The sequence below is a fragment of the Nomascus leucogenys genome, chromosome 22a (genome assembly GCF_006542625.1).
Source record: "Nomascus leucogenys isolate Asia chromosome 22a, Asia_NLE_v1, whole genome shotgun sequence".
Classification (NCBI taxonomy): Eukaryota; Metazoa; Chordata; class Mammalia; order Primates; family Hylobatidae; genus Nomascus; species Nomascus leucogenys.
The window spans coordinates 36,507,626-36,534,695 of NC_044402.1; the positions used below are offsets into that span (position 1 = coordinate 36,507,626).

At 33.1% G+C, this 27,070-nt stretch overlaps 1 long non-coding RNA gene across 1 annotated transcript in view; it reads right to left on the reverse strand.

Moving 5' to 3' along the window:
- Positions 1 to 1,820: 1,820 nt before the first annotated feature.
- The window catches only part of LOC105737993, a 48,854-nt gene continuing 23,604 nt past the window's right edge, over positions 1,821 to 27,070 (reverse strand). The window contains exon 4 of the long non-coding RNA XR_001113709.2: positions 1,821 to 2,200. This is a non-coding gene — a long non-coding RNA (uncharacterized LOC105737993). The remainder of the gene's footprint in view (positions 2,201 to 27,070) is intronic.

The window sequence follows — 27,070 nt, forward strand, 5'->3', positions numbered from 1 at the left end:
TGTCCAATTGATTTCTGACAAAGGTACAAAAGCTATTCAATAGAGAATGGTGAATTTTGTCAATAAATAATGTTAGAACAATTGGACAACCATATGCAAAAAAAAAAGAATCTCAACCTAAAGCTCTTTCCATATACCAAAAAAAAAAACCTCAAAAATGGATCAGATCTAAATATAAAATGTAATACTTCGAACTTTTAGGAGAAACCATAGAAGAAAATCATTATAATCTGTGGTTAGGTAAAGAGCTCTTAAAGATGACACAAAAATACATCACATAAAAGAAAAGGAATTGATAAATGGGTTTTATGAAAATTAAAAATGTTTCCCTCATTAAAGGCCCTAGTAAGAAAATTAAAAGACAAGCTATAGAATAGAAAAATGTACTTTGAAAGCATATATCTAACCAAGAACTTGTTAGAAAATATATATACTCACTACACTTTTTACTGGAAGGAAACAATTGACTAAAAAATGGGCAAAAGACTTGAACAGACACATCACTAAAGAGGATATATGGATAGAAAATAAACACATGAAAAGATTTTCAATGTAAGAACATCAATTTAATGTCATCGGAGAAATGCAAATTATAACTGAAGTGAGATTCCACTACTAGATTTATAAGAATGACTAAAGTAAAGAATACTGATAGTATTAAATGCTGATGAGAATGAAAAGCAATTGGAACTCTTATAATTTGCTGCTAGGAATGCAAAATGTTTTGAGTACTTTTTTTTACAAAGTAATTAATGATGTGCAGTCTTGTGTTTTTCTCTTTAGCTTGAAATGATATTTGAATTGTATTTTCTTTAATATGAGAAACAGAACTATTGCATTGACCTTCTTTATATGGCCTTTAGTACCTAATAAAGTATAATTCTTTAACTCATTATATATTTGCTGATATTATTTTTATTTCATGTGATTGGTAACAACCAATAGTTTTAATGTCTAGAACCAACATCATGAACTTGCTTTCTGACTGGATAAAAATATAAAATTTGTCTGTGTACTTAAATTTATAGTTGTTGGATTCTGAAAATAAAAGGAGTTTGGTGTTTTTGTGTTATCATTTTTTTTTTGTCTTACTAAAATAAGTGCCCTATGTGGCTAAATTAATTGGCTTGTAATCTTGAAGAATTCATCTTAAAATAAAATTGTGGGGTACAGATTACTTTTAAATCTACAGGTAACTCTGCATCAGGGTTCCCCAACCCCCAGGCCATTGACCAGTACCAGCGCATAGCCAGTACGGCTTAGGAACCAAGCCACACAGCAGAAGGTGAGCAGTGGGCAAGTGAGCAAAGCTTCATCTGTATTACAGCAGCTCCCCATCACTGGCAATACCACCTGAGCTCCGCCTCCTGTCAGATCAATGGCAGCATTAGATGCTCATTGGAGCATGAACCCTATTGTGAATTGTGCATGTGAGGGATCTAGGTTGCCTGCTCTTTATGAGAATCTAATGCCTGATGATCTGTCACTGTCTCCCATCATCCCAGATGGGAACATCTAGTTGCAGGAAAACCCAGGGGTCCCACTTATAGTGAGTTGTATAATTATTTCATTATATATTACAATGTAATAATAATAGAAAGAAAGTACACAATAAATGTAATGCATTTGAATCCTGGAACCATTCCCCATCCTCACCCCGGAATGTGGAAAAGTTGCCTTCCACGAAACCAGTCCCTGGTGCTGAAAAGTTTGGAGAACTGCTGCTCTGCATGACCATGCTTTCCAAGGAGACCAAAAAGAAAAACATAGACTAAAAGATCGCATTGCTGTAAATTAACTATGCAAAGATTAGTATATTTTTTCATTTTGCTTTAATACTACTTTTGTCCACACTTTAGATGACAGAATGGCATCAATCTTACGAGAGTTAATACCAAAGTTACTGACTGGAGATACTATCTCTTAAATGTTGCCCAGAGCAGAATTTCCTCTTTAATTCATCAGACTCCAGACTCAGTGTCATAAAATAAGTACCATAAAGCGCCTTTGAGACCCTCCAATTGTCAACAGACTTCCCTAGAACCATTCATACCCATAGGTGATAGATTTCTTGTCCTTTTTCTGTTTTGCTTGGCTCTTGACTTTACAAATAATTTCCTGTTAACAGCTTTGTCTCCCACTTTGGAAATGATGTTTCCTATGTCTTCTCTGGCCTTGACTTCTGGCTTCCCTTCTTGAGCTAAGAATGATATACACCCTTTTAGTTACTCTGTCTATAGCTTCTCTGAGTAGACATTTCAGCTGGTGTATTCTGGACCAGGAAGGCTACACTCTCAGCAAAACGTCTCAATCAGCTTTATTATTTAATTTGCTCTGAATATACCGTAGTATTTTATAATGCATGAAGAGTTTCCATTTCTATTATTCATTTATATTATTATCATTATTCATAATAACTAGCTAAGATTCTCAGAACAAAAATAATCATTTCTGTATAAAATATAAGAAAACTGAGGCTTAGAGAAGTAAAGCGCCCTGACTAAATTTTCAGTAATTTCCTGAAGGGTTTAGAGCTCCTACTGAGGCCTGCTGATTCCACTTCCAATGCTGTTTTCACAGATCCACACTAAATCTGATTTATCTCCTGGAAGAATGAAACCATAAACAAAAACAGCTGTTTCTTAAAGTTTCTTTTTTTTAACTTCCAAATTCTAAAATTTCTAACAGTGGTCTTATGTGCTTACTTTCTCTTTTTAAATATAAATATTTAATAGCTATAAACATGTCCTATACCCTGCTCTATCCCCAAGAAATATATGACTAGGCCTACAAAAATCAAGTAGTAGTCTGATAGGAAAACTTAATACCCTCAGGCTCTTATTTCTCTTCCATTCTTATTAATTTTGCATGAAATGTGCCAATAAATTAACTCCTAGTATCCACTGGTTGTTAAGATATCCTGATGCATATGTTTTCTTAGTTTTATGGAGAAGTAAGGAATTGTCTAGCATAGAGAGAGTCAAGGAAAGAGGAAAATAATAAGTAAAGTTAAGAGCAGTGCCTAGTTTTCAGGAGAAATTTTATATGAATTAATTTATACATAAATATACTTAACTCAAATTTTAAAATTATTCCTTTCTATCCTGTTTCATTTAGTAGAGCATGCTTATTAATCATCTATAAGGATACAAGGTATAGTATATCATCTGTGAATATTCCAAAGCTTCTGAACCTTAGTAAAAAAACACAGATTTTATCACAGAATTGCCAAGGTGGTATTGCTATTTGAATATCTGGCATGCCATTTATACTGTATAAAGAACATACACATAGTAAGTAAACATAAATGCAAGCTACTATGATAATTGCTAGCATCATGAAATGAGGTTGATAATATCAGAGAGAGAAATAATTGAACTCACATATGTATGCATAGTGGTTATAATGATGTGTATATCCTGCTGTTTAAATAGCCCAAAGTTTTCTAATTTCTTTATGTTATTCTGATAATAAAAATCCTATTGAAAGCATTCTTAGGTGTAATTCTTTTTTAATTTTTGTCCCCTGGTTAATTTTTATTTTTATTATTTATTGTTTAATATGAAATATTTATCTCATAGAATATATTATTGTTTGGCTGGTTAATGTATTGAGTATTAATCCTGTTTTGTTTTTTGTGTTTTAACATTTTACTCAAGTTTCTTCTTAATGGTCTCAAATATTTTTTGAATAATACTTTTTTTTGCTTCAGATCTGTGTTCAATGCCATAAAAGATTTGCTAGTGTTCTGATGTGAATTCTCCCTTTTTGTAGTATATATATATTATATATATATATATAACAGGTATATATATATAATATATATAACAGGTACATATATATAATATATATATATACCTGTTATATATATAATATATATATATATATATATAACAGGTATATATAATATATATAACAGGTACATATATAACAGGTATATATATAACATATATAACAGGTATATATATAATATATATAACAGGTATATATAATATAACATATATAACAGGTATATATATAACAGGTATATATAATATATATATATAACATGTATATATATAACAGGTATATATATATAACATGTATATATATAACAGGTATATATATATTTGCATATACATAAACATGTAGAATTGTAATCTATAGAGAGAAAATTGTTATTTATATATATACATATATATAAAGACATATAGAATTGTAGTTGAGGTATTGTTCATTGTCTTTTTCTTTTCTTTTGTATAGATATTATGTGATTGTTGGATATAATAGATATAATAATTAGAATACTGGCAAAATAACAGACAACTTCTTACTCCTCAATGGGACTAGTTTTGGTTCTTTATTAAGCTTGACGTTTTGAAATACAAACATATAAGGACCAATCTCTTTCTTTAAGAAACTGTATTCTTTAACCTGTATTCTAAAATAGTTCCAATCTATATTCAGATAGTATCGTTACTGTTTCCAGCCTTCTGCTAGTGAGATTTCTTATTTCAAACATCTTAACAGTTCAACATGTGTACTTTCTTTGGGGAACCTTGTCTATCCCACCCCTAAGTTATGATTTTATTTTTCATATAGAAAAACCACTGACCTTAGTATTTTGCAAAGGCTTTCATATTATTTTCATTTGCTACAAAATTATTATATATTTTAGAAATTAATATTTAAAATTTTGTCAAAAATGTCACATCAAGAATAGAACAATAAAGTGGCAAGAGCAGTGCCACATTTCCAAAGAACTTGGTCTCCAGGAGATGTCTCAAAACAGGGAACAAGTACCTAGAACAAGGTCAGTTACACCACAGATATTCCATAAGTGCCTCTGGATAAATGAAAGGATGAGAAAATGAATATCTATTTAAAGTGGACTTAAAGCAGGCCATATTCTACATCAGTGCAGGGTGTTTTTGATTACCTTTTGGCTCACTCAGATCTTAGAAGATATAAAAATCCTCAGTGGGTCATTTTTCATATTCAGCTAAGTAACTTAGTAATAATAATTATGTTAACATTTCCTTGCTGTAACTCCTATCTCAGAGCAACTTCATCTGAGGCAAAAAGGAATAGTAGGAACAGTGGAAGTGGTACAGTTGCAACAATATCTTTCAAGATCATTACAATCCCAATCACCAGCCCTTCCAGAGAATAAACTGTCAGCTTCCCCATCTAACAATTAGTCTTTGCAGTTATATTGTTAGGTAAAGAGGTCGAAGCAACATCAACCCGTTCTCTACAATTTATTCACAGTTAGACTGATACAGATAGGTAATTGAGAAAAAAAGTCCATATATAAAAAAACAGATATTCTCAAACAAGCAAGCTTAAATTTGTATACTAAGACAAAAACCTAAACACAACATTTTTGAGGTCTGCTTCTTATTTTTAATCTTACAAGTTAATAAATTAATGAGTAACTCATAACTGGGGGATTCTATATTGCCATCCATTCTTTTGCCCAAATCAGGAATTTGCAACCAACTTATGATGGCATGTCATTTTAATGCAAGGAGTTGATTGTGTCCTAGGCTGTATATTTGGCATCTGTGCAGTTCTTTCTTGGTGCCATCTTGAAGCTATTCAGTTTTCTTCCAAGTATGTGAAAACTATATGATGAGTTTCTTATCCAAATTATGCAAAAAATCACAGCCTTTTCTTTCTTTCTTCTTATATATGGTTTTATATTAAATAGTCTTCTTTATTTTTAGTTCAAAACATTTTTATACTTTATATGTTTTCACCTATTTTTCCAAAGATACTACCTAAATATTTTAGTCAATTTTAGCCCTTATTATTTTACTTCCCGACTCATATTAGTAAGAAATTGATATTTATTGAATACTTGTGGCTTTTCAGAGACTTTTCTTTGGTATTTCAATTTTGATCAATGTTTTTTATTATATGACATGTTAATCTTATTTAAAAACTTGGAACTCCTACATTGCAGTTCAAAGACTAATGACATTATCCCCATTTAACCAATGTGCATCAAGTAATCCTTCATGCTAGGAATTATTTGAAGTCCTCAGCTTGCAGTTGTGAGCATTACAGAAAACAACATTACATTTTAACACAGGAATACAAACAACAAAAAATAATAAAAACTTACATAAATGAGAAAACACTAGATTAGAATTAAGTGCAAGGGAGACAATTAAATTAAGATGCTGTGATTGAGAATGACGAGTAGATACTTCATACTCAATGGTCAGGGAAAACTTTTCTGAGGAGATAACAATGAATCTGAGACCTAAATTTTTAAAAAATGTTTTGTGCTAATGCTGTAAGTTCTTCTTGTCTTTACATCACTTTTTTTGGCATTGTTATTCATCTAGGATTTTATGATTAATATTGTCATTGTTATTATTATTCACTTTTCAAATTCACATAGAATTTTACTTTTTGATGTACCACCCTGTCAAATTTGATAAATGCTTACAGTCATATAAAACCATGACCACAATCAAACTGCAAAATAGTTCATCGCCCCCCAAATAACCCCTGTTGCTGCACTTTATAGTCAAAACCTCCCTCCCGCCCAGCCCATAGCAAACACTAATGTGTTTTCTGTCCCTATAATTTTACTTTTCCAGAATGTCATTGGATAGAATCATAGCATATAAAATTTTCTCTCTCTGTTTCTTGTTACTTAGCACATGCATTTGAGATTCATCCATGTTGTGTGTATATTATTAATTAGGTTTTTATATTGCCAACTAGTATTTCATTGGATGTATATGTCACTATTTATCCATTAACCAATGAAGGATGTTTAGGTTTTCCCAGTTTTTGACAATAATAAATAAGACCATTATAAACTTTTCCATACAAGTTTTTATATGAACCTAAGTCTTCATTTATCTTGGTTAAATACTGTGAGTAGGATTACTGAGTCATAGGCTTATGTTTAACTTTATAAGAAATTTCTAATTTATTTTCAAAAATGATATATTACGTTTATTCTTGCAAGCAACCTATGAGAGTCTTAGTAGTTCTGCATCTTTGAAAGCCCTTGGAATTGTCAGATATTTGTTTTAGCCATCCTAAATTATTACACATCCTAATAGGTGTGTAATGGTATCTCATGGTTTCAATTAGCATTTTCCTAATGACTACTGATTTTGAGACTTTTATTATGCATATTTATCATCCATATACGTTTGGTGAAATACCTGTCAAATCCTTTGCTCATTTTCTATTTGGTTGTTTGTTTTCTTAAAATTAGTCTTATTAAGGGTGGGTGCACGCTTGTGATCCCAGCACTTTAGGAGACCGAGGTGGGCGAATAAATTGGGCCTAGGAATTCTAGACCAGCCTGGGGAACACAGCGAAACCCTATCTCTACAGAAAATACAAAAAATAGCTGGGCATGGTGGCACACGCCTATAGTCCCAGATACTTGAGAGGCTGAGTTAGGAGGATCACCTGAGCCAGGGAAGTTGAGGCTGCAGTAAGCCAAAATGGTGCCACTGTACTCTAGCCTGGGTAACAATGTGAGACTCTGTCTCAAAAAAATATATATACTCGTATTAAGTATTTCAGATTCTTTTTATATTGTAAATACAAGTCTCTATTAGTTGTGTGTTTTGCACATATTAACCCAGTCTGGGGTTTCTTTCTTTTCTTAACGTTGTGTTTGCGGAAAAAATACTCGTTTTTATAAAATAAAATTTATCAAAGTTCCTTGTGTTCTTTTGTTGTCATATTTAAAAATATATTTAGCAAGACCATCTATTGACGAAAGAGGGTTCACATACTCTCCAAAAAACTACTTATTTCTACAAAGTGTTAAGAAAAAGTCCAAGTGCCTATCTGAGAGGGAAATTTTCATCTTTGTAGATGATTGCTAGAAAAATGTTCTACCTATATTTTCATATCTCAAGTCAAGCTAAGACAGCCAATCACTTGTCAGAAATGAGGTTTACTGTAAAGAAGAAAGAATTATAAAATTGGTATATACTTTGAAAAGTAAAGTACACCAGCCTTTTCATTCAAATCTAATAAATGTATCTAAGTAAACTATTTACAACTTTTTAACAGATGCAGAAAAAAAAAAGCCTTCCTAGAGCTTTCTTTACCTGAGTAAAAGTAGAAACTTATGGGAAATAAGGCTGCTATAAATTGCACTTCAGGGTAGATCTAATCCCAGAAGGGAAAATGTAAATAAAACCTACCTCAAACCCCTTCTCCAGGGGAGTATTATGGCCCTGAAGGAAACAGGAGAAAACATTCCTAACTATACAGACAAACATTATCACAAACTTTATCTCCTGTTTTTTTCTCCTGAAAACCCATTTATCTTTCCAAAAAGTCATCTATTTTCCCTAGGTGCCTTTCTCTCTCTCCCTTTCACCTATTAAAATTGTATTATATATAAGCTCCAAATTCTAATTACTTCTTTTGAGTTACTCATCATTGAGTTCTTCCATGTATATGGGTGCTGCAAGCACAAATAAATTCTATTGTTTTCTGCTGTGTATCATATGGGCTAAATTTATTGATTGGGTTTTGGAGGCTACCTAGAAGAACGTCAGCAAACTATTTCCATATGGTAGAGCAGGTGGAAAAACATGTATGTTCATATGCATATCCAGAAAGAACAACAATAAAAAAGCCCTCTGCTGATCAAAAATATTCTAATAAACTCAATATACATACAACAAAAATAATACAAGTAAAAAGATAATAAAGCGTAACAATTATTTACATACCATGTACATTGTATTAAGTATTATAAGTATTCTAGAGAGGATTTAAAGTATATGGGAAGATATCGATAGGTTACATGTAAATAACATGCCATTTTAAATCAGGGACTTGAGCATTCATGGATTCTGTTTTAGTGGGAGTGATCCTGGAACCAATTATCTCCAGGGATACTGAGGGACAACTGGATAGTTTTTCCACCACCCACGCAGATGCAAATAACCACAAGATCATAAATAGCATTAAAATGTAGTGGAATAATTAGAAAGTAATGAATATTGAGTATGTATTGCATGTTTTTTATTATAATATATGGAAGAATGGATTTATTTTGTAGATTTCTAAAAAAATGATATGTGCATTTAAAACCTGTCTTGCAAAATTCCTAAGAATTTAATAGTGCCGGGCGCGGTGGCTCACGCTTGTAATCCCAGCACTTTGGGAGGCTGAGGCGGGCGGATCACGAGGTCAGGAGATCGAGACCACGGTGAAACCCCGTCTCTACTAAAAAATACAAAAAAATTACCCGGGCGTGGTGGCGGGCACCTGTAGTCCCAGCTACTCGGAGAGGCTGAAGCAGGAGAATGGCGTGAACCTGGGAGGCGGAGCTTACAGTGAGCCGAGATTGCGGCACTGCACTCCAGCCTGGGCGACAGTGCGAGACTCCATCTCAAAAAAAAAAAAAAAAAAAAAAATTTAATAGCTGGGTTTTAATAGACCATAGAAGGCAGCTCCAGCACACCACTGGTCTTGTGCCTTTGGAAGGTTCCCAGAGCGGAAAATAAAGCCTGAGAGTGCAACAAAGCTGAGCTTATTCTAACTCCATATCTGGGTTAGCCATAAAGAGGAAAAAATAACTATAAAACAATGACAGATCTCCTTACTCTACCGGTAGTAAATTTCTGTATGCTGTACCGAATTCTTTACTGCCAGGCAAAATTCTATGTCAGTTCCAGCAGCAAACAAGACCAATGAAACCCCTGCTCTCATGGATTTACATGAGAGCATGTGTAACCCATTTTTGTTGCCCTATGATACAATCCTTTTCTTTTAATTTGTTGATTTAGAACCTGGAGCTCCTTTTTGGCTCCTTGGACAAAACCATGTTTATTCTTGGGATATACCCTATCAACTCTGATTTCTCTTTAAAGATCTACTCATTCTCCTTTACTGAGAATTCTCCATTTTTGTGGCCTTGTCACTACCTCCTTTCTTTTTTTTTTTTTTTATCATTAATTTGTTCTTATGTTTTTATTACTTAAAAAAAAGACTGTGAGAAAACGTTGACAAGGGTATTTTCTGTTCATCTTAAACCAGAAAATATTATCTGATAATTTGAAATCAGATTGTTAATCTAAGTAGAACGAATTTAAAAAGTTCTACCTTTTTTTTTTTTGATGGAGTTTTGCTCTTGTTGCCCAGGCTGGAGTGCAATGGCACGATCTCAACTCATTGCAACCTCTGCTTCCCAGGTTCAAGCAATTCTCCTGCCTCAGCCTCCTGAGTAGCTGGGATTACAGGCATGTGCCACCATGCCTGGATAATTTTGTATTTTTTTATTTTTATTTTTATTTTTTTTGTAGAGGCAGGGTTTCTCCATGTTGGTCAGGCTGGTCTCAAACTCCCGACCTCAGGTGTCCCGCCCGCCTCGGCCTCCTAAAGTGCTTGGATTACAGGCGTGAGCCACTGCACCCAGCCAGTTCAGTCCATTTCCGAAAGTATCGTGGAAGCCTGGAAGATTTATTTAGTGGCCCTTCAGATTAACATATTAACTTTTTTTTTTTGAGACAGAGTCTCGCTCTGTCGCCCAGGCTGGAGTGCAGTGACACAATCTCGGCTCACTGCAAGCTCCGCCTCTTGGGTTCACGCCATTCTCCTGCCTCAGCCTCTCCGAGTAGCTGGGACTACGGGCGCCCGCCACCACGCCCGGCTAATTTTTTTGTATTTTTTTTTTAGTAGAGACAGGGTTTCTCCGTGGTCTCGATCTCCTGACCTCGTGATCCACCCGCCTCGGCCTCCCACAGTGCTGGGATTACAAGCGTGAGCCACCGCGCCCGGCCAACTTTTTTTAAATAAACATAAAAGAAATACAACATCAGAGTGAAAGGAAAATTGGGACCTCATTGAGTACAATTATTTCATAGCCTCTCTATAATTGGCCAATATACACATACATTTTTGTGACATACTTAGTTTTAAGGTGTTACAAATTTCTATTAATGTCCTAAAAAATCCAATAAATGTAAAAGTTGAGCAAACTGTCTTTGAGATCCATCCAGCTAGAATTTTTTTTCTGTCTTTAACCATTTTGTGGAATATATTCTTATATTTATATTTTATCATGTGTTACAAATTTATAGTTTTCATGTCTTTTTAAACTGGGTGAATGTTTATTGTATGGGAAATAAGAACGCTACATGTTAAAACTTAAGTTTAACTTAGAAGCAATTTAGTTAACGCTATTAAGTTTTAAGCATGTATTGATTTCATGTTTTCATCTCAGAATGTTGTGATGCATGAAATCTGCAATTACAATAAAAAAGGCACGAGTTCGATTCCTTTAATCTGTAAAGTTGAAATGCTTTATTTAATCTATTTTAGGGTAGAAATTCAACTGGGATCCATCAAAGCATAAATTTTGTTTGATTAAAAAGCTTATGTATTGACAATTAAGCATTAAAAATATTCACTCTTTTGCATCTCGTTCTAAATGAAAACAGTGACTTGTAATGCACTGATCAAGGAAAGCTGGATAATTTACATCTTTGAGTGATATTATTTTACACTATCTTTCTGCGTTTTAATATCTTACTGTCTACTATCACCTTTAAATCACTGTTGATGATCATAGCACAGATCAGTTCTACTTCCTTTAAGTTTCATCTGAAATGCTGAAGTTATCAGATCAAGATGGCAATGAGTAAATTGATACCCTGTTAGAGGTTTGTATTTGGTCCTAGATATCTATCTATCTATCTACTATCTATCTATCTATCTATCTATCTATCTATCTATCTATACACAACCAACCTATATAGGTTGTATATAGTACAAACTGTTTTAAAAGCTTTTCCTAGGACTCTTTTCAAAAAGTCGTTTGAACAAATAAAATCAAGAAGAAAACAAAATATGCTATACAACTATTTATGGAGAGTATATATTTTTAGTTTGACTTCATATTGTCAACATAGATATACTCTATGACCAGTTCATTTCTCTCCTTGCTACATTTTCTTTTTTATATAATTAGTTCTTGTCTTCTTGTGCTTTCTGAATATCGCTGCTGTATAGAGACACCTGCTGGGAAATAAATGAACAGAAGAAAATTCAAACCTGTGCTTAGAAACAAGAAAAGCTTCTCTCTTATACAGTTTAAGCAAGCTTTCCTCTAATAACATATTTTGTATCAGAGCATACTTGCCTTTGAAATATATGAAAATCTATCTATATCTGGAGCTTTGCTATTAATCTTAAAATCTCTACCTAGGCATGAAGTTTCCAGAATCTACATATAGGTATGCTTGCGGTATAAAATAGGTATGTAATACAAGACAGTTGTAAATCTATTTCAACTAAGTCATTTAAGTGTTCACATGTATCTTTAAAAATTTTTACACATAATTATTTTTCAGAGTGATTAGGGCTTCTCTTATTCATATTTTTACATCTTAATTTTTATTTAAAACATTTGCTAAAGCAAGGCAAACTTTTATTATTGATTGGTTTAATGTAAATATTTGCATTAATGAAAACTGTCTTTCGAAAGTTTGTTTACATGAGTATCTGTTTACATAAACCTTTGTGTTCAATTTCAATCTAAGTTGCAAATGGCAGGATTTCATTATTTTTTGCGGTTGAATAATATCTCAGTGTGTATATGTACCATACTTTCTTTATCCATTCATCGTTGGTAGATACTTAGGGTGATTCCGTATGTTGGCTATTGTGAACAGTGCTGCAATAAACATGGGAGTGCAGATATCTCTTCAATATACTAATTTTCTTTATTATGGATGTATACCCAGCAGTGGGATTGCTGGATTATATGACAGTATTATTTTTAGCTTTATAAGGAACCTCCATACTATTCTCCATAGTGGCTATATTAACTTACATTCCCACCAACAGTGTACAAGGATTCCCCTTTCTCCATATCCTGGCCAGCATCCATTATTACCTATCTCTTTGATAAAAGCCATTTTAACTAGTGTAAGATGATAGATCATTATAGTTTTGAATTTCATTTCTCTTTTGAGTGAGTTTCCCAATTGTAAACCAGCAGATCAAAAACATTGAAAATTAAATGTAAAAATACATTTAATTGATAGTTTAAGAACAAACCATCAATTAGGTATTTCAATTGTGTTCCAAGCTCTGGGTCAAGCTTAACTTCTTCAGAATTACATTGATTTCTCATGTATTATAATAAGATGATAAGTCTTGAAGATGATATGAGCACATCTGAGTCCTTAAATAGTTTTAATAATTTCATTTATGTGCTTTGCTGAATGAATATCAAATAGCAGCGCAAGATTACAGGCAGGTCTTGAAGTGCAGTTACTACAGCAGTTCTCAAGCGATGCTCACCATAATTCAGCTGAACATAGACCAGTCATGTGTGGAGAATGGATGAGAGCAGGATTTCCAAGCACCTGCTCTCTGCTCCCAACCAGATAGGAAAAATACATTATATGGTGACAAACTGATATCAGGCCTCCAACCATGTGGCAAAGATGCTGACAATTGCTAAGAAGCCAACCAAAGATATTATGATTAGAGATAGGGTGAGCACTGCATAATTTCAGAGGAGAAGAAGAGAATTCACTTTGAGAAATTACTGTCATGTAAAAAGAAAATTCACTTTATACTTAATATTAAATGTCCTTAAAAATTCAGATTGTCCTATTCCGATCAAATATATAAACCAATTCCAGGATCTCAATAGCATCTTGAGAGAATAATTTATAGCGTAAGAACATAGACTCTGGAATCAAACAAAATCAAGTTCATTCCAGTGAACTTAGAGTCTCCAGTGCTAAGCAGCTGACACAAGGTCTTTAACCACTCTAAATAGAATTTTCCTTATTAACTCAAAAGATATATTAATGGTACTATAGGGATGATTGATAGTAAATAAGATAACGCATAAATTGCTTACTAGAATATTTGGTAAGGGTAAGCATTCAACTAATAGTGACATTTTAATGCTGAACATCAGCCACAGGGGAGATTTCATTAAATCATTGTACATATTATTTCTACTACGTTTGTAGGATTAGAATGACATTATTATTTATATTCTTTGGAGAAAGAGAATATTATTTATATTCTTTGGAGAAACAGAATCTTAAATGTTGGCTTTTTGAACATTATCAAATCAGTTGGAAAAATCAGACTGAGGGATATACCACAAAAATACAAGTTTTAACTAGACTGACATTACATACTTTACGTATTATTTTCAAATATTTCCAATAAAATTCAAAACAACATTATGCCAATATACATATTATCAAAAAGAAAATCCTGCCTTAATTATGAACTTTTTGAATTGTGCTTCTGTCTCGCCATTGATATTTAAATGACTCCTCTTGGGCCTGTTCTCCTGGTCTACCCCCTAGGTATTTAGAATAGCATTGCATGGCTAGTAATAGAAGTCCAACACAAAATATTCAACGTAATTTTAGTTCAGATTTTAAAACAACTTTGGATGCACCACAATGTAAATCATAATATTATTGTTTGTTATAGGACTTGAGATTGAAAAAGTAAGCTATTAATTTTAATAGCTGAGTAAAAAGAAGAGTGACAATTGGGCAATTACAAATTGGAGGCTCCACATAACATCGACAGTATTTATTATCTATTCTTGTAAGGAAACAAAGACAGTTTTGCAGAGATTTTGGGTTTGTTTTTGCTTTGCATGTGATTGGAATATGTGTTGACCATAGAGAGAAGGGGAATTTGGTAAAAAATAGAAGAGTTTACTCTCAGAAATACTGACATTCTTGTTTTGTTTGACATTCTTCTTAGAAATAAGTGAAAAAAAAAATAAATAATGCATATGATTCACCAAGGCACTAATTTAAACTTTTCACAATATAATATCAATGATTATGTTTGAATGTTTCATAAACTCTTTACTATAAGTAATGGTATTATAAAAGTATCTTAAGGAAGATAGATGATAGATAGATTCATACATACATATATACATACATACATAGAATATGTACACATAAAGATATAGATAAAATAAAAATAAGTAAATGCAGTGTTACCAATTGGTATTGTTTGATGATTTGGGAAAGTAAAAGATGGTAAAAGGTATGTGTGATAAAAATGAAGGAGAATAAACCAGAATTTAATAAATTTAATAGCAAGGTAACAGTTTGGGAAAATTTTAAAAAAATATTACTTTTGACCAATCATTTTTCTTTAGAAGTAGAGGACAAATTATAAAATAATAATTTAGGGTTCTGCTTATATTACTTTCAGCACTTTTCCTGAGTTTGCCTTATAAACTGAACTCAGATATAAGCAAGACCGAACTCATTATTGTACCCTGAAGACAGCATGAATGTAAAGCAGCTAAAATATAAGACTCAGGGTAACTTTTGGGCTAGTAATAAAATTCATGGTACTTAAATTGCTCACTTCTAATGCATGTTTTACAAGTCTCCGAGGAAACCTCTGAAACTCATAGACTTCCCCCTTTCCTCATTACTGTATTTGATTCACTTTCAAACTCTGTAGGATGCATTTAACACTGTGTACAGCACCAGAAATTCCTATCTGAAATAACCTGAAGGTGCTACAGAAGAGTTGCTATTTATCAGTCAATTTTGGAGTGCTGAATGGGAAAACTGAAGACAAATGTGTCCAAAAATCATCTAACACCAGAAAAAACTTGGTCTTCTAACTTACACTGTGATGCTGGCATTTACCTCATGGCCCCTTGATCTAATATAGTATAAATACTTCTTTACCACCAGCACTTTAAGCTCTTTAAGAAGATTTTGCTATGGTAGATAGGTTACATGTTCATTCTGATCTGTTTACATTTCCATTCCTTGCTCTCTGTTGGGCAATATATTTTAGCTATTATTGAGTGATGGTCTATGGCCATGAAAGAGCACGAAGCTTACAGGCTGTCATGGGGATGAGAACATGATCTTCACTCAATTGCCATCACTCTTAAAATAGCTTATCAAACTAACCAGAGGAACTAGAGAAACACTCCATGGGGATACAGAGGTGTCAGGAAAAGTAACAAATCTTTAGGATTCTGCTCTAGAATCTTGCTTTCCTTAAAAAAGAACATCAACTTACAATTCTATGATTATATCCCACTAATTTCTATGATAAAAGACTTCCACAATCTTTGAGTAATATCAGAATTTAAATAAAGTGGAATTTAAATACATTCCGAATAAAAAAAAAAAGTACACCTGTCTTACTTCATTCTGTGCTGCCAAAGGTATAGAATACCTGAGACTAGGTAATTCATAAAGAACAGAAATGGATTCACTCACAGTTGTAGAGTATGGGAGGTCCAAGAGCATGGCACTCGCATCTTGTGAGGGCCTTATTGCTGTATCATCCCATGGTGGAAGGAGGAAGAAAAGAGTAGGGGAGCCAATCTCACTGTTACAACTGTCACTCCTACAATAAAGATGTCACTGCTATCATGAGGGCAGAACCTTCACAATCTAATCATCTCTTAAAGATACCATCTTAAGTTTCTAACACATGAACCTTGGAAGACACATTCAAACCACAGGAAAAGTGTACATAAACATTACACAGACAAGAAAACAACAATTTGGCTTTTTCTTTTCTTTTTTTTTTTTTGGTGGTGGTAGGGGATGGTGGCTGAGAATTGATTTACTTCATCTTCATGCTAAAAGAAAGATACACTTGCTGGGTATAGAATGATGCATTAATAAGTATTTTCTCTCAGAACACTAAAAAAGTTACTTTCTCTGTCTTTTAGCTTTCACTGATGAGAATTCAGCTGCTATTTTTTAAAGTTAATTTGTATTTCCTTCCCCACCCCACCCCAGCTGTTATCTACCTGTAGTTTCACAACAGTATGTCTAGGTGTAGATTTCTCTTTATATAGCTCATGCTTGGGGTCCTCTAAACTTGTATATTTGTGCATTAGTGACTTTCATTAGCTCTATGACATTTTTAGATATATAGGTAATCAAGTATTGTTTTCTGCCATATTTTTACTGCTGTCTCCACATTATTCATTAAATCTTTTCTCTCTATCCTCCATGTTTTTTACCTTTTCTCATATTTTTTTCTTATTTTCATTTCTCTGTACTTTTTTTGAATAATTTCTTCTGATTTGCTGTCCAATTCACTAATTGTCTCTTTGTCTGTGTCCAGTCTGCTATTAAACATGTCCATTGGGTTTTTAATTTTTATTACTGTGTTTTCAGGTCACATATTACAGCTTATTATTCTAGAAATACTTTCAAATTTGATTTTGTCCCCTTTAAATATACAGCCATTGTTAGTCTATAATCTGTGTCTGATTATTTCAGAATTTGAAGATGTATGCATCTATTTCTGTTGTCTGCTGCTTTTGCTTATTTCTAACTCATTATGCCTTCTTGTTATGTGTATTTATTATTTTAATATATTATTTTTCTCAGGAATTTATTCATGCAAATTCCTTAAGGTCAAGGATGGACTGTATTTTTCTAGGGATGATTTATGTTGCTTCTGCTGAGGACCTGGGAAGACCATGTTTCTGGGATCATTTAAACTGAATTTCTAGTTTAAGAATTTTGAGTACATTAGGGAAATGCTAACTTGACTACATTTGTAAAGTACAAGGTTTGTGATTACAATTTCTAAGATGCACTGTTCTACTTCAATGTCAGGGAGCCAGGTTTGTTTAGTGTCATCCTCGTTATGAGAGTATAGTCTTTTAGGGCCTCAGTTTCAGGGGTAAAGTGTAGCCTGTTAGACTTTGACCTTTAAGCTTTGATTCTTGTCATCTTTGACCTGAATTGCAATCAAAAGCTGAAGCCAGTTTCATTAGATCCAGCAAATCTTCAGTGGTCTTTTCAGCTGTATTAGTTCCTGCTTTTTTTTAGAGTACTGCCTGGTAATTTTTGACACTGTCTCAGTGGTTTGAAAAAATAAAATCTTGAAATATTTTATATATTTTTAGTTGTGTTGATGGAAAGATGTGACCAAATCATCTAGCTTGTTAAATACAGGCATAGAGACCAACGCTTTTTTCTGCTCAACTACTATTGAGGGTCAATATATTTTAATTAAGCTTTCTTTGCAACAAACTCAAATTGCAAGTTTTGTGAGTGATACAGTAGTAGAACAATAAAAACTACAGTATAAGAATAGTGATAACTTTTATATAGAAAGTTTTATATATAAAAGTTGTTTGTGTGTGTATTTTAATTTTCACATGTGATGAATATTGACTTAAACTGTGTAGAAATGATTCAGGTTAGGCTTCACAAAAGATTTTAGCTTGAGGAAATAGGAGCAGTGTTAGGGAAAATCTACTTTACCAGAGTTGTTAGGTATGTTACCATCCAACAATAATAGCTATCACTTACTGAGTAGACTTTGGAAGTCAGACAATTTAAATGGATGGTTTTATATCATCTTCACAACTGGCTTATAACTATGTCCCTTTCACCTACGATAAAATAGGTCCAGAAATATTACAAAATTATTCAGGCCCATAACTAATGACAGAACTGAGATTCAATTCCAGGAAGTCTTATTCTAAACCCCACTGGACTCTTATCCAAGAAAAATATATGGTAGTCTAGATGCGCTCAAGCACATGCTATCCACAACAATAAATCAGATAATATTTTAAAGTCCTTCTAGCCTTATGAAAACATATACAGATGTAGAAATATAGTTGGAAATGTATTAATAACTTATGTTTCAAAAAACATAAACACACACATACTCCCTTGTTTTTATTATCTTCATAGTTTCAGGTTCATAAATTCTTGTTTTCCTTACACGAGATACATACCTGGAGTTTTCATGTATTATAGACCAATTTTTTTAACCCTATTGTAATTGAACAAGAATCTCACTTTTTTAGATCTTGTACACAGGTTTAAAACAAAAAAAAAAGAGAGGAAAAAATAATCAAAGACAAGACCAGTGTTAGTGATATAATTTATTTAATCCACGTGAATGCTAAATGAATTCTCTCTGATTAACATGTGGTAAAGTAAGTGAGCTAAGGTATTAATATTGACTTGTTTTGTTAAAAAGGCATTCCAAATATATCTATAATCCTCTTAAATAAAACAAAATTCTAACTACTTATTTTTTCCTGTAAGATTGTCTTTTGGTGTTCCGTTTAACCCAATGAGGTCATTGACTAAGCAATATTATTTCAGTATTCCCAATGACAGCAGTTAACCTGTAAACCTAATAAAAATCTCATGCAGCTGAATTTTCACCTCCAGCCTGAATTTCAGAACATCCAGAATATTTTTAAATGAAATTAGTTTGATTATTTTAGTGCAAAGCCTATTAAAAATAATAAATATAGTCAATGAAATAATTGATGTGTAACATTACTGTTACGTGAAACTTGATTGATATAATTAGGATTTCCCCAGACAAAGAATCTATATCTTGAGTAAGATTATTTCAAAAACATTAAAGAAATATGAAGAAAATGAAGCACAGGTTGGTGTGGGAAGGGAGGAGCTGGCCTGTTTATAATGCAGCAACCTAAAACCACTAGAAGATAGGTTAGATAAACGTAATTTCCTACTTTCAATCTAGGAAGAATTTAGCAGAAATAATTCCTCAAATAAGACAACACCATCCAAATATGCGAAACTAGCAAAAAATGTCGAAAACCAAATGTTCTCCTTTCTGACTAGGCTTTGTAGATTGAAAGTTAAATCACATATTCTAAACATTCACTATAAACTATTCAACCATTTGTGACTCAAACAAGAAATCGCCAGTCTCTGGCCTTGAGCTCAGTTGGGGTCATGATCTCTATATTATTTAGAAATTGCTTAATTTCTGCCTTATAAACAGGGAAAACATGAGCCATTTTTTCTCTTTTGCTTAAAACCACATATCAGTTTGATATGCGACCTAGAAAGGAGAAAATTGGTGTATACTTTTCTTCTACAACAACTACAGATGAAACAACAGTAGGCCTGAGAATCTTATCCCTACTGTAACCACAAGCTTAAATGAATCAAACAAGCTGTTTAAAGACACTGTGACTGGTTGATTTAAGATTCAAATGACTGAAAGAGTTCACCAAATTTACATTACTTGTGTTCAGAATGCTTGACATAGTTCTTCAAACCTATCCAAGCCATTATTAAATGACATGAAAGGTGTTTACTGCTTCAAAAGGCAGCCTACCAGAATATTGCTTTTTCCCCCTCTGAGCTACACAATCCTTTAAATGGCACTTTCTATAAATGCTACATCTTTTCTAATAAGAAACAATCCTGTGATCTTGGAGAAACCTCACATATTGTGACAAATCTTTGGGGCTTTAGGCTGTTTATCCAATGCTAAACTTAGACTGTTTTCTTCTCCATATCTATGTTTCCCCTCAGCTCATTTTTGTTCAAAACATAAGTAAAAATCTATATTCTGCATATTTACGTTTAAAAAAGGCTAAAAAAGAGACATAGTCAACCCCATTAGAAAGCTGCAATCAGGAATACTTTGAGTAAATTTATCCCATGAGGTCTTAGTGAACACCCACAAATAGAGATAAAGCTACCTATGCCACCATACCCCACAGCTCTTCTCCAGAATAATTTCATTTTGTTTTCTTCCCTAAAAACTCATTAAGTTTAAATAACAATATAAGAAGGTGATTTGGGATGGATTGTAGTGTATTAATGCAATAAGTATTTATGAGGACTCAGTAGAAGGCATTGTGTTATATACTATGAAGGAAAGCAACGAAGCATAATACTCCTACCACATCAGTTCTTAGGAAATATCTAGTTTCTTAATCTCTACTTATTTCTTCAGTCCATTAGTCATCTTGTGGCCCCCTTCCAAATCTGGACATGAATACTTTTGCCTTTTGCTTTAAATGCACACTCACACTAGCCCCCTCCATTTCTCTCTTTCCCAGTCTTCATAGCTGCTGTTCTCCATCTTTACCTTAATTTCCAAGCCTACAATCACATAAGCAACTTTCTTCCAGAAACTACCTATATGCACAACTTTACAAAGAACATAGTCAGAGTAGTCTTTCTTCTTACATCTCTTTCATTCAAAATTTCTTACCTAGTGACATATTTCCATTGCCTGGGTTTCATTTGTTGCTCCATTGACCAATTTGTTAGAGCCATTTTTTTCAGTCTACTCTCATCAATTATCCCTCATTAAATCTATTTCTCATCTTTTCTTCAGAACTTTCTTCTTTTTTTGAACAAAAAGCATATAAATGTCACATACGTAAACATTTCTCCTTTTGTCCCATGCTTACATTCATTGACAGTGCCACGTTTTCTAATGAAGAATAGCATTTATTTCTTTCAACTCTTTAACACAAAGTCAATACCTTGCTCCAGCTGGATATCCAGAGCCCTCTTAAGTTTCCTCAGACATTTCTTCCTAAGTAAATGTATATTTATCCTCTGAGGTTAGCCCAAATATCTTCCCCTTGGAGAAATTATTTAGAGCTTCCTGCTCATCCCTCTCCAGAAGAACTAATCACTTCCTCTTCTGTAATTCTATAATGTGTTGTTCATTATGCTGAGTTCTTATTTTAGTATTACTTGTATGTACACCTTTACTTCACTAAATTATGAAATATTTGTGAGAATGGATACTGTCTCTATCATCCGTCCTACCTCAGTCATCTCTTGCATAACGCATGACACACAATCGGTGTTCAATATGGTTTGTTGCAAAGGGGAACTGGTTCTGGCCCTCAAAACACTCGTTATATAATACACTTATGGTAAATTATATAGAATGATAATATAGGAATTGAGAAAAAGATCATCTTAGGGTGATCTAAGGAAATCAAAATGTGCTTGAAGAGAATTCCAAACTTATAGCCTGGGGAATATCTTGTATTGTACAGAAAGAACAGATTGAACAAAAGGTCAAACCTGAAAAGGCATAATGCTTACTAAAGGAACATTGATCATCTAATCTAGCTGGACTACAGTAATAGAGAAAAAGATAAGGTATAAAAAATAGAATGAAGGCTGAAACACTTTGCATCAATCAGAAATGAGTTTGGATGCAGGTGCCAAAAAAAAAGAGAAAAAGAATATATTTCTCTCACATGTAAATGAAATCCAAAGATAAGTGGTTCACAGCTGAGCCAGTCCTTCTTACTTTGTTCTCCATGACCCCTAATACATGTCTTCCACCATGTGGTCCAAGTAGCAATTTGAACTCCAAGCATTTTTTATTTCAATGAGCAAAAATAAGAAAGAAATGGAGGCGGTACATCTTTTTCATATCAAGACAGGTACTGGAAATGTCAAATAACTGATTAGAATTTAGTACCAAGGCCATACCTAGCTTGCAAATGAAACAGAAACCTTTATATTTCTCATGGGTAGCCATGTTTCTTCCTCTCTTCTCCCCAAAATAGGATTTTCTCTTCTTATTTAAGGTTTTAAGAGATAAGTTGAGGGATTTGCATTTTAATGGAGAAAACAATTCAGGTAAACTCATAAAAAAGATACTTTCATAAATCGACAGTTTTAGGAACTTTATCAACACCTGTTGATTTGTGTACTTAATGTTTCAGACAGAAATTAAGTATTCACTTTCTATTTGCCTAGTAATTGTTCATCACAGCTATTTGCCTTTATAAAATAAAAATGCTCATTATAATATTCGATTAAAAGGAACAAAGGAAATCTGCCAAATTTAGTTCTTATCTCTGTGATTATGTAAGAATTTTTTTGCCCAGTTCCATGTGAATGGTCATTTCAGTAAATGACACTGTAATGCAGACCTTTAAACACAAGGAAAGGATGACTCCCTACTTGTTTGCTGACTGATGTGGTTCTGTTGAATATAAATAACCAAAATAATTTCTTTCAAAATAGCTGTAAGCCATCATCCCTCATTAATCTCTGCAAGGCTTTCCTGGCTTACATCATAAACCCAGTAGCAGAAGGTACTAACACAAAGCTCCCAAGCTAGCCTGGGAGTGAAATTCATTTCTCCTGTGCTCAAATATTGAATTAGGAAATATTTCAGACATGATACTTCAAAAGTATATAAATACTTTGTCCTAAGTATGAGAATAAGAAATAATGCTTTAAATATTTGTCCTTTCATACTTCATACAATTGAAAATATCAAATAATTACAGAAAAATCAGGAATTAATTACTATAGGACATATAATGATATTTTGATACGTATATTCTTTGTATATACAATTCTAATTGTGGATAAATGTAAGTATATCATTACCAAAGATGAAATAAGAAGACATATTAACAACTCAGTTTTTTTAAATAAGGTCCAATTAATTAGCTTCAGACACATCTCCTGACATTGTAAAAAAATCTATGAAAAATCACTGATAAATAAATAAATAAAAACATTCACTATCAAAACTAAGATGACAAAAAGTATTCAAAATTTGAAAGGATACTTTGCTAAGTCTAAGGAGCTGCTGAGAAAAACAAAGTGTCCAGCTCATGCTTACAAAACTAAATAACATTAGTAACATAAGAGAAGGCAGGAATATTTTTTTTTTGCATGTTATAAATATCCCTTCAATACATTTTTGGTTGTTTCAAATAGAAAACTAATTAGCTATTCCTTCCTCTACTATGAGGGGAAAATTTTATGAAGTGATTAGATCATTGTTCTTAGGCCTCTTGGCTTCATATATTTTTATCTATTCAAAGACTAAAACTTCAAGAAAGGAGCAAGAAGAAGGTAGGGTAGACATAGGCATACTAATTCTCTTATGCTTTATCTCTAGAGTAAAACACTTTAGGTGGAGGCAAGGAATAAGAAGATTCTTAGAAGTACATATTGGGGCTTATGCTTCACACACGGCTAGCCCAAGGATTATTGGCTTATCATAAAAGTGTACAGCAGAATAAATAAAGCAAAAAAAAAAAATCTCCTGACATAAAATACTCCGAGATTAAGACTGACAATGCTTACTATATACTTCAAACAAAACATTTGAAAATTAAATAAAAGAGGCATATTTTGGAAAAAAATTTAAGTTGTAAATCAAGAGAAAATTTGGAGAAGACAGTTCATTAGAAATGAAAGATTGGACTCACTTTCCTCTAATTCTTCTCCAAATACCAATAAAATAAGAGCCAAGTATTTTATTTTTAATAATTAGTGTCAAGGCCAAAGAACAGGAAAGATGATAAACAGCAACAGAAGTTCCCAAAGTAGAATGCAGAAAAACACAAGAGGTAACTTACTGTCCTGAGAAATTTGATCTTAAGATGTCAACGAAGAAAACTGGTTTTGATGGCATCAGATATTTATGAAAGCAAGCCTGATAAACAAGATTATTTGAAAATCCATTTTAAAAGAAGTTGAACCACCAGAGTTCCTCAATCAATGTGTCTTCCCCACCCCCCACCACGAAGAAGGCAGAAGATTTATTCTCTAAACAGACTAAACTAGAGGCCTTCTGCACTATTAGGTATCCAGCAAAATTAAAGGTAATGGGACCACACGGGAAACAAGAAATTTGACTCTTTACACGGAACTCTGATATATCCAGTAGTCTCCCTCCTCTTTTCACTTCTCAAATGCACACAACAAGGTTTATATTCTCCCATGCAGGATACTAAAATGTTTTCTGAAAAATGTGACCAAAGGAAGATATACAAATTAAAATTAAAATTATGGAGATTTCCCAATGAATCAACCTGATATCTCCCTACACTGAAGGCTAGCATTGGTCAACTCCATCTATGTACATAGAGATTTAAATTAGATATCCAGAAAAAGATGATGAAACAAAAGACAGAGACCATGTAAATATACAAGTAAAAAACACAACTAGAGAAAACAGATTATGCAGTAAAATTATCCACCCCCAGGTAATAAAAATTATTATTAATATTTTCAGAAATATGAAAAAGGATATCACATCCATTTTACAAAAGGAATCTATTTCAAAAGAGCATGAAAAAAACAGAAAACACATATGAAAAATTAGAAAAACATAGCAGAAAGAAAAAACTTAGCAGGATTTTATCACAAAGTTGAAGAAATTTTGTTGACTTTGTAGACAGAAAGATTCACTGAATAAATGCCCAAAACAAGCAGTGAAAGTAGACTCGTGATAATTACATCTCCATTATATTTCAGAATGTTAGAGCAAAAAGCTGATTCAAAAAGCTTCAAAGAGAAAAAGAAATGTTAAAAGATTAAGAGAATGATGCTATTAGACTTCGCAACAACAACCCTGCCTTCTAGCTTAGTAGAACACTTAATTTCCAACATGGAATTCTTGGTCTAAACAAATTACCAAGAAAGTGGCTGAATAAAGACAACATGATCAGTCCAAGATCTTATAAATTTACTTCCAATGCACCATTACTTAGAAAGCCACTGGAGAATGTTCTCACAAAAAGAACAAACCAAAATCAGAAAGATATAGGATACAGGAAAAACAAGACTGTTTATCAAAAAAGACCCCGAAGGATTACAACCATGAAGCAGACCTAAAAAAATAAAATAAAATAAATAGACCAATCAGACCAGACACAGGCTCTAGCCTGTAATCCTAGCACTTTGGAAGGCCAAGGCAAGAGGATTGCTTGAGGTCAGGAGTTTAAAATCAGCCTGAGCAACATAGCAAAACTCCATCCCTACAAAACATTTTTTAAAATAATTAGTTGGGCTTGGTGGTATGCACCCATGTTTCTAGCTACGTGGGAGGCTGGGGCAGGAGGATCACTTGAGCCCAGGAATTTGAGGCTGCAGTGAGCTATGATCCCACCACTACACTCCAGACTGGGTGACAGAACAAAACCCTGCCTCAAAAACATAAATCAAAAAATAATAATAATTTTAAAAGAGACCAACAACATTGGTATATATCAGAACTTTCTAGGAAAGTTTTAAGTAGTTAAAATTGATAGAATCCCTGATCATTTTTAATATGGTAAGTAAATATTTACACTTATGGATAAATTGGTGATAAATACATACTTAAAAGTAAACAAGCATATAAATTTAAAAAATGATGTATGTTGCAGGAAGACAAAAATAGTCTTGCAAGAAAGAAAAAAGAAAATTAATTATAGTACTTAATATGGCACATCTGTAAATCGAGTTCATAAAGTCACAATAAACAAAACTGGAATACTAGAATTAGAATATTACAATAATGAGAAGGTAGGAAGATGGGAATTGTATGTGTTTTGCTTAGAGTGAGGAATGAAGAGAATTATATCAACATCTTTAAGAGTAAATCGATCATCTCTCAGCCTAATGTGTCCAAATATCAGCAAGTTATTTACAGCTTATATTGAAAGACACAATTAAGAAAACTGAAATAAATTGCCTGTTAAAATGAGACATATACAAGGTGGGGGTATTCTAACAAAATTAAAACATCTAAACATTGGGAAAAATAGAATTTTTTTAAATACTCTGACAAAGACAATATAATAATACTCAAATAAATATTTAGTACAAAAATATGTGATATAAGCATTCATGCCCAGTCAAGTAATTCTTTTTTTTTACGACTAAAGGCAGTTTTTAGAGACATACTCATGTAGGCAAGTGCTTATAAAATAAATCATGTAACTTTTTCTTGCAAAAACTAAAGGAGTATCCCCGTCAACTAACTGAGAGTTTAATCAAAAGAAGTAACAATTCTTCTGGCTAAGGTGAAGTAACAGGGAGTAATATTTCCTCCTGCATCACACAACCCCCCCCCAAAAAAAAAAAAAAGGACAGAAGAGCTAAAACAATGATTTTCAAGACACTGGGTATCAGGTAACAGGGGCCAGTAATCCGTGAGAGACAGAACATAAATGTGATGTGCCCTTTGATTGACCAAGCTTACTATCTTGAGAAAGCATTCACATATAACAAAGAGGGGTGGAAACCTATACCTGCAGATTTCCTTAGTTGAGGAGATATAACTGACAAGTCCAGGCCAACCAAGGCAGATAGAATTCACAGGAAAGAATGCTAGAGACGAGACATCTGCACAGAGAATCTTTGAGCTCTGAACTGGGTGGGTACTTCTTACATATTCAGCCGAACACTAATCACTGGATACATGGTAGGAAACTATGTGAAGATGGCCAAGACAAGAACCAGCCAAAACGATTGGAAGTAACACCGCCCAGCACTTACACAGGGCCAGAAATAAT